Below are 8158 nucleotides of genomic sequence, written 5' to 3'. Positions count from 1 at the left end.
CGAGTGCCTAGGGTCGAGATCGGTGACCTTCATGCGAGGAATTGATGATAGTTACGAGATGAAAGTAAATTTTGGTCCTGCCATAGTGAAGTAAGAAAATAAAAATAATGACCTCAAGCCATGGCAGCTCAGCATGATTGATTACTGGTATTTATTATGCGGTTATAATTAAATAATTAAATTTAATTAATAAAATTTAATTATTTTGATAAATTTGATTTTGTTATCCTTTTATTAAAATAATTAAATTTTCATTAATTAATATATTAATTTTAATTTTATTAATAATATATTATTTATAATTATAATTTTTATAATTTTATAATAACATTTAACTTGTAAATATTCTTTTGTTAATAATAAATCATATTTATTACTTTTATAAATAAAAAATGATTATTTAATATATTTTATTAATTAATCATTTAAAATATATATTGTATTTTTCGGTTAATTTAGTTATGACCGAGAACCGATCAAATATTTTTTTATTTCGATTAATGTCAATTTTTTTCAATTCTTAATTTCGATTTGATTCGATTAGTATTTTTGAAATCAGTTAAAAGTTTGGTTAGTTGAAAATTCGATTTGATTCAGTTTAATATGGCTGGTTGGAGCCCCAAAATCTGAGTTAAGCATAATAATGCTCATGTAGTGTCGAGATGCAATAAGTCACTATGGCCAAACAAATCTCAAGGCTTTACCCTTTTATATTATTATACAGAACTAGATTTAGAGGGCCGTAGCAATGGATCAATGATCTAGCATTTTCTAATACACAGGATCCACTAAGTGTGACAAGTGTAGAGCATACTCATGCCTTAGTAGAGGATTATATGAATAAGATAGAATTTTTGACTTTCAAGAGAGGGAGAGAAATTTAGAAAGCCATAAGACAAAAAAACTGAAATATTATTTCTTGTTAAGTCTTACTATAAATGAAACCAAAGCTCCCTTTATATAGGAGAAGAGTTGAAACTATTACAACTACTTTTCATACAAACACATGTCTACCTAATAGTTAGGTAAAGACATCTAACAAGATAAGAACTAGTTAAGTAGATACATTACTTATATCTAACTAAGTCATACATGAAGACAAATAATTTATGTGACTAAAATTAATTATACAGTAATATATCTTTCTAGCTTTAGGGTGATAGCCTGCTTCCAATTCACATAGGGTTTTGATGGCATCTGTCACGGGCTATACACTGTGCACTAATTAGGTAGGCACATGACTTATGCCTGGCTAAGTCATACATGAAGACAAATAACTTATCTTACTAAAATTAATTATATAGATATATATCTTTCTAGCTTCAAGGGGACAGTCTACTGTCAATTCACATAGGATTCTGATGGCATCTGTCATGGGCTATACACTATGAAGCTTGTGACAATACAGTTTTTAGGCTTAATTTTAGATTTTCTAGGCATCCTTTGGTCCTGTTTTGTCTAGAAGAAATTCCGACGAGGACTTAAATTATTATTATAATAATCTAAGTCATCAGAATCAATGTCCTTGCCATACAGATTCTTCTTCCAGGAGCTTCCAGACTCATCAAAGGGTTTGGTTTTAGTGTCCCTATCCTGTGAATCTTGCCATATCTCTGAACTGTAGTCTGAAACTTCTTTAGGCTTTGCTTTTGGACCTATAGAAGTTGATTCCAAAACGTGAGCCTTGGTCTGAACTAGTTGAGCTTATGTAGATAGGCTGTAATTTTCTTTCTAAGAATAATGGAAGGGTCCCTTGTGGTGATGGAATTGAAATAATTCTGATATTCATATATTGAATTTTGAGTCCAGAGCATCCCTTTAGGATTTCTGAAAAAATGATGATGTAGGATGAACAGTGAGCAGAATTTCTTACCAATGTCTGATGATCTATGCCATAGACAATAGTGATTTATGATCTTTTTTAAGTCATTACACCATTAAGGGATTGTCTTGAACCATTCAAGAAAATTTCATATGATTTTATTGCTGGTTGTTTTTGTCATTTAGGAATAGTATGTGGGAATGGTGGGGACTTCGAAACCAATGGCATAGAGAGTCATCATGCACCATAAGAACTATTTTTCTTCAAGTAGTAGGTCATCTTAGGGACTAAAATAGAAAACTGTGAGAAATGGAGCATTTAAACGGAACTGAGTCTGGCTTTCTTTATGTTGTCTAAGGACATTGGATAAGTTTTGAAAATGAAAGATATGGGTTTTTTTGCAAATTCAACGATTTGGGACATGGTCATTGTTGGTGTGCATCCAAATGAAATATTTCTATTGCAGGGATGAGGAATTGTGATATTTGAGCTTTAGAGGAGCTGGAGGAGTCCTCTTAAAAATTAGAGAAATTATTTGAAGAGAAGTAAGAAGTTGGATAGAAGGTGATCGGGTGAAGAGATCAGGAATCAAGCTGAGGTCTCCTTTTATATGCTAGACAGTAAATTCATATTTGGAAAACCAATTTTTCAATCTTAAGAGATGTGATTCAGGAAGGCTCTTGTTTAAAGTCTAGTACCTTGGGAAAGGATGAGTTGTCCATGATGAGTAGGAAACAGTGCCCTATGAGATGGAATTCAAATTTTTTTATTCTATTTATTACCAGGATTTCTCTATAGATTGTATGGTAATGCTTTCTAGAATCTTTGAACTGTCTGCTAGCATGACCATAGATATGTCATTTTCCTTCTATTTCTTTGAGAAGAATAGCTTCCCAATATTCATCACTAGTATCAATTTGTATGATCCTTTTTCTCATGCTAGGGATCTTTAAGGGGGGTGGATTCTGTGTGATGTTCTTTAATTTTTATATAGCTGTCATTTGTGCAATGCTCTGAGGAGGGGCCTATTTTTTCGGTATTTTTGATAGGAGGGAAGTGTATCTGGACACATGTGGAATAAAAATATCTCAGATAGTTGATAATTCCAAGAAACTATTGAATTTGTTTAGTAGTAAATCCTTATCTGGAAACTTTAATAACTCTTGAGCAATGTGGGGTCCAAGATGGTATTTTCCATTTTTAAATTGCATTCCCAAAAATTTAATATTGGTCTCAGCCAAGTGACTCTTTTTTTCAAATAACATGATCCCATACTTCTGGACTAAAGCTTAGAATTGGGCCAGAAGTTTCTTATGGGCTGAGACATATTTCGAGAATAATAGGATGTCATCAATGTAGACCAAGTCATTTTGTAAGATTCAAAAATCCGAATCATTGCCTTTTAAAATATGGATGGAGCCACCTTAAGCCCAAAGGGCATAACAGTCCACTGATACTAGGCATTTGAAAGCTATTTTGTATCAATCTTCTACATCAACACCCAATTACCAAAATCCTGCTTTAAGATCAAACTTTAAAAAGATGTGAGCCTCATAGAGATGAGTGAACAGGGAGTTGATTTTGGACAGAGAAAATTTGTAATCTCTCAAAAAATGATTTAAAGGCTTATAATCAATCACGTGCCTTTTCTTTCCTCTGATTTTTTTTTTTTTATCTTTTCTCTATATAGAAGGCCTAGCACGCCCATGCTGAGTTTGTGGTTCAATGAGACCTTGTTGGAGGAGCTACCAGCATTCTTGTTGGGCCAAAGAGAGATCTGAATGAGTCATTCTATGATGAGTTGCCTTTATGGAATTAATGTCTTCATTGAGCTTAAAGGGAAGCTTAATAAAGAACTTTTTTTTTTCTATAATGGCGTAGGATGTGAAAAATCTGCATGAGAGTCCACACAAGAAGGCATTAAAAGATCCTTACGCTTTTGAAAGTCTAAAGGAGCTTTAGAGAGTGAGAACATCTTCTAAATTGTGATAAAAGGTTTAAAAAACCTTTTATATTTTATCTAAGTGGGTAGGATTTGAAGTTTTTGAGCTTGTTGATATATATCAAAACCAATCAACAAGTCTTTATCAGGGAGGTCTGTGCCAATTACCTTTGTCCAAATAATACAGTTAGAAAAAAATTGTATTCTAATAAATTTTTTGTAATAAGATCAGTCTTGAATACCTTTCCATCTACTACATGAAAGTATTTGGAATGAGGAATCCAATCTTTTTCAGGAAGAACTGCAGGATTAATCATGCTCTTATGAGCTCCAACATCAATGAATCCAATAACAGAAACAGGTCATTCATATTTTGATGAAAGAACATGAATCTGGACTAAAGGAATTAGAGTAGCTGGTTGAGCTGAAGAGCGTAAAGAAGCAGCATGAATATTTAGAAATTCTATATCAGAGACATTTGTATCAATATTATCAAATGATGTAGATTATGGTTCAACAATCTCAAGAGTAAAGATAGTTTCTTTGTCAGCTTCATCTTGCGCTGAGAATAGGGATTCAATATCTGTGTCTTCCAGATCCAAATGAGTGCTCTGATGGATTTGCTGAATCATTTTTTGCTACCTTCTTCGGATTTTGAGGATATTCTTTAGAGAAATGACCTTTCTTTCCATAGATAAAACATCTATTTGATTTTGTTTTGCCTCGAACGGGTTTCTTCTTGAAGAACTGAAAAGCTTTCTTTTTGGGACCTTTCTCTGGCTTGTGCATATACTTCTTCTGATGAAATTTCTTCTTGTTTTTGTAGGCACAGGCTTTTTCTTTGCATTTAATCTAAAGATGGGACTTATTATAGGCTTTCTACAAAAACTTAGTCTTGTTTATAATTTCTTTGAACAACTTTTTATGCTCACATAATTTATCAAGAGTGGACAGGCATCTAGTAAATTTCTCCAATAGAGATCTATGTTAATTTCCTGCTAGTTGCTTGAATTGTTCGATACAAATCAAACTGTATTTGCTCAAGGAGAGAGGCAATATACGTGCTTTTGAGATTAATATCATCCAGTCCACTAAGCTTATAAAAGAGCTAGGACATGTGCTGATAGTGGAACTCAAGATCTTTCCTTTTTAAAGAGCAACACTTCATTTCAAAAAAATCTTACTTCTTCTATTATTCTCCCAGGTCTATGTTACCCAGGGACTCTGAATGGATAGTTCTAAGGAAAGTTCAAGTGTCTGGCATCTAGTAAAATTGAAGCTGTTTGTATTGTCCCAAGAAAGAGAACCAATCTCAGAGTGATCCAGTCATTCTAGTGGTAAATTATCAAGGAGTTATCGATAAGGGCATTGGGCTTGGTTAGCTGTAGATCAATCCAGGCTACAAATTCAAGCATCCTTTCTCTCCATTTTGATGGAGGAACATCATCAAGTATAAATTAGGGTTTACTAGTTGGAAGTATAAGATCCTGCTTATGAAGTTTGGGCAGGATATGTTTCTTCTTCCATAGTCTCTTGAGGGATTTCATTTGCATTAGACCCAGTGGAATTAGCCATGAGAATATTGATAATGTCTGTCAGGTATGCTTTAGGGTCAGAATCAAAATATTCGTCCTTTAAAGATTCAAAAGATTCTCCTATCTCAGATTGTGGTATTTGGATGGTCATCTGAGGAGGTAGGTCTTGAGGATACATGGGCTTTTTATTTTTATGGTCTCTTGGCAAAGGTTTTTCTTCCTCCATTGATTCAGATGAAGAAATGTTTTTTGATGGTTGGGATTATGATTGAAAAGGATTAAAAGATAGTTGTTTAGGTGTGGAAGTTTCCTGAAATGGTTTAGGGGCTATATTAAAAATAGAGGGTCCAAAAGTCATAGATGATTTAGGTTGATAAGGAGATAGTTTGTAAGATGAAAATAGATTATCAACAGGTGTATGAGTTTATTTGTGATAGGCAAGGTCTGCTTCTATTTGAGCAATCTGAGATTTAAATCTTTTGATTTCTGAATCATTTTGCATGAAGTCTTGTCCGAATCTTTTTTAATGAATCATGGCTGTGAGGCCTTTATCAAGTTGACTGATCTATTAACTGAGTTTGACTAACCACCAATTGATGAACCTAAGTTGACAGTGAAGGAGTGGAAGCGTGGACTTAGGGCATTAGAACCTTGAATTTCAAAAATTATTTCTAAGGTTACATGCACCATACTAAGTATCTTATGATCCTAATCAATTTCCAATGCCCAATTGCATACCAAAACATATTTTAGCATGCATTAAAATTTCATTTGCCATTAAAGATTATGAATTAACATTTAATTCAATTAAACCCTAACTAAAAGAGGGATTTTTAGGTACTAACCTCTTGATGCACAATTGAAGCCTCTTAGGATGTACTTAGGACCCCAAATGTTGTCCCTCTAGTTTGTCCACCACAAACACGCACAAAAGTTTGCAATGGCAGCCCCTAGATTGGCTTCTCAAGCCTTGTCAACCAATTATGAGATGGGGTTTATGCTTTGTGAAGGTTGTATAAATATATTGGGTGTTAGAAACACTTTCTAATAATTTTAATTTAAGAGAAAATCAAAGTTTTTCCTTTTGAATCAATTGAGAAATTGAAGAAGAGAAGAAGACTCCATGTTGCTGTCCAACATGAGAGAAAAGAGAGGAGTGGCTGATTTTTCTTTATAACCTTTCTTTATATACTTAGGTCAAACCCTAACTCCCTTGCCACATGTCATCACAAGATTCCATCTTGTTATTATTTGATTTAATCCTATGAAGCCAAGTGTCAAACTCCATTTAAATCATGACATGTGGTCTTCCATCATAAGAAAATAAGTGGCAAGATCATATGGAGCCATGTGTCACCATGTGAAAAGACCAATTTACCCTTACTTTTTAATTTGAGTTCTCAACCCAAAATTATAATTTTTCCTCTTTAAATCAATTTATATCAAATATAAATTAATTAATTAATTAATCTTCATTAATTAATTTCTCATAATTAAATTCATATTTAATCAAATTAAATATAAATTTAATTTATACTATACATCCAATAATCTAAATTTGGTTTCAAGTTATGCTAGGGACTATGCAATCTTATTGCAAACCAAATCTCTTTAATTGATTAATTAAACTCTTTAATTAATCAATTAAATCACATTTTAAATGGTGATTAGCTTGTGTAGATGTGTGACTTACTAGGCTCATTACTTATTAACAATGAGAAATGATATTAACTCTTAATATCATTAGAACTCTTTCTTACCGTAAATGATTTCTCTAAATAATTTCAAGTATCTCATAGACCATGGTTGACACCTAGCATAGTATGCCATGGCCACCCAATCAGTAATAAGGAATACCTTAAATGAACCTTTAATCATATGTTACCGTGCACTAGAATCTCTTCATTATAAAATCCAATTTGAGGTGGAGTAATGGTTAATGTCAAACCCCATATTCTTTTGGGTAATAACCAACATGTTAAGCAACCCAGCCAAAGTACACTCTTGCTTTGTCATATGGAAATTTGCCACAAAATTCCCAAATGACTCAGGTAGGGACTGAAGGATCAGATCCGTCTGCAGTTGGAAATCCATGTAAAAATCAAGATGTTCCATCTGCTCAATAAGCCGAACATCTTGTGGATATGATTTCCTACATTCTGTCCCTCAGACATCCTCATGTGGAATAGCTGTCTAGATATCTCATGCCTAGCATTCCTGCTGTGCTCATCATATAACTCTTGTAGGTGAAGGAGGATCTCACTTGCATTCTACATATTTTCATGCTGCTTTTGTAACTCATTAGTCATAGAAGCAAGCATGTAACATTTGGCTCTCATATTATGCTCCTTCCACTTGTCCAAAGTGTCTAGTTCCTCTTGAGTGGCCTCTGGAGGTAAGGGACCAGGAACCTTTGAGTCTAAAACATATCCAATACGTTCTAGGTTCAGGACAAGTTTTAAATTTCTAAACCAATCAGAAAGATTAGGTCCCGTCAACCTATTGTGATCAAGTATGCTCGCAAGGATATTGGATGGTGGTGGTTATTATGTGCTTATTATTATTAGAAAAATTAACTGTAGAAAATAATTAGATTAATTAGTAAATGTATCAAGTAATTAACCAAAATGATTATGGTCTTTTAATCAAATTGGTCCTCCCACTAACTTGGCAAATCCTACACTTCCAAAGTAGGAAATGGAAATCCTAGTTGGATGGATTTCTAGTGGGTGATTGAATTCTTATAGTTTTATTGATCATCCTCAGGCACATCTATTATTGCAATTACAATAAATTATAAGTGAGCAACTCCTTGCCCATAATGTAACACCCCTATTTGCATAGCCTAGTAAATTATAC

This window comes from Hevea brasiliensis, chromosome 1 (assembly GCF_030052815.1).
Source record: "Hevea brasiliensis isolate MT/VB/25A 57/8 chromosome 1, ASM3005281v1, whole genome shotgun sequence".
NCBI classification, from domain to species: domain Eukaryota; kingdom Viridiplantae; phylum Streptophyta; class Magnoliopsida; order Malpighiales; family Euphorbiaceae; genus Hevea; species Hevea brasiliensis.
This window is presented reverse-complemented; position numbering follows the sequence as displayed.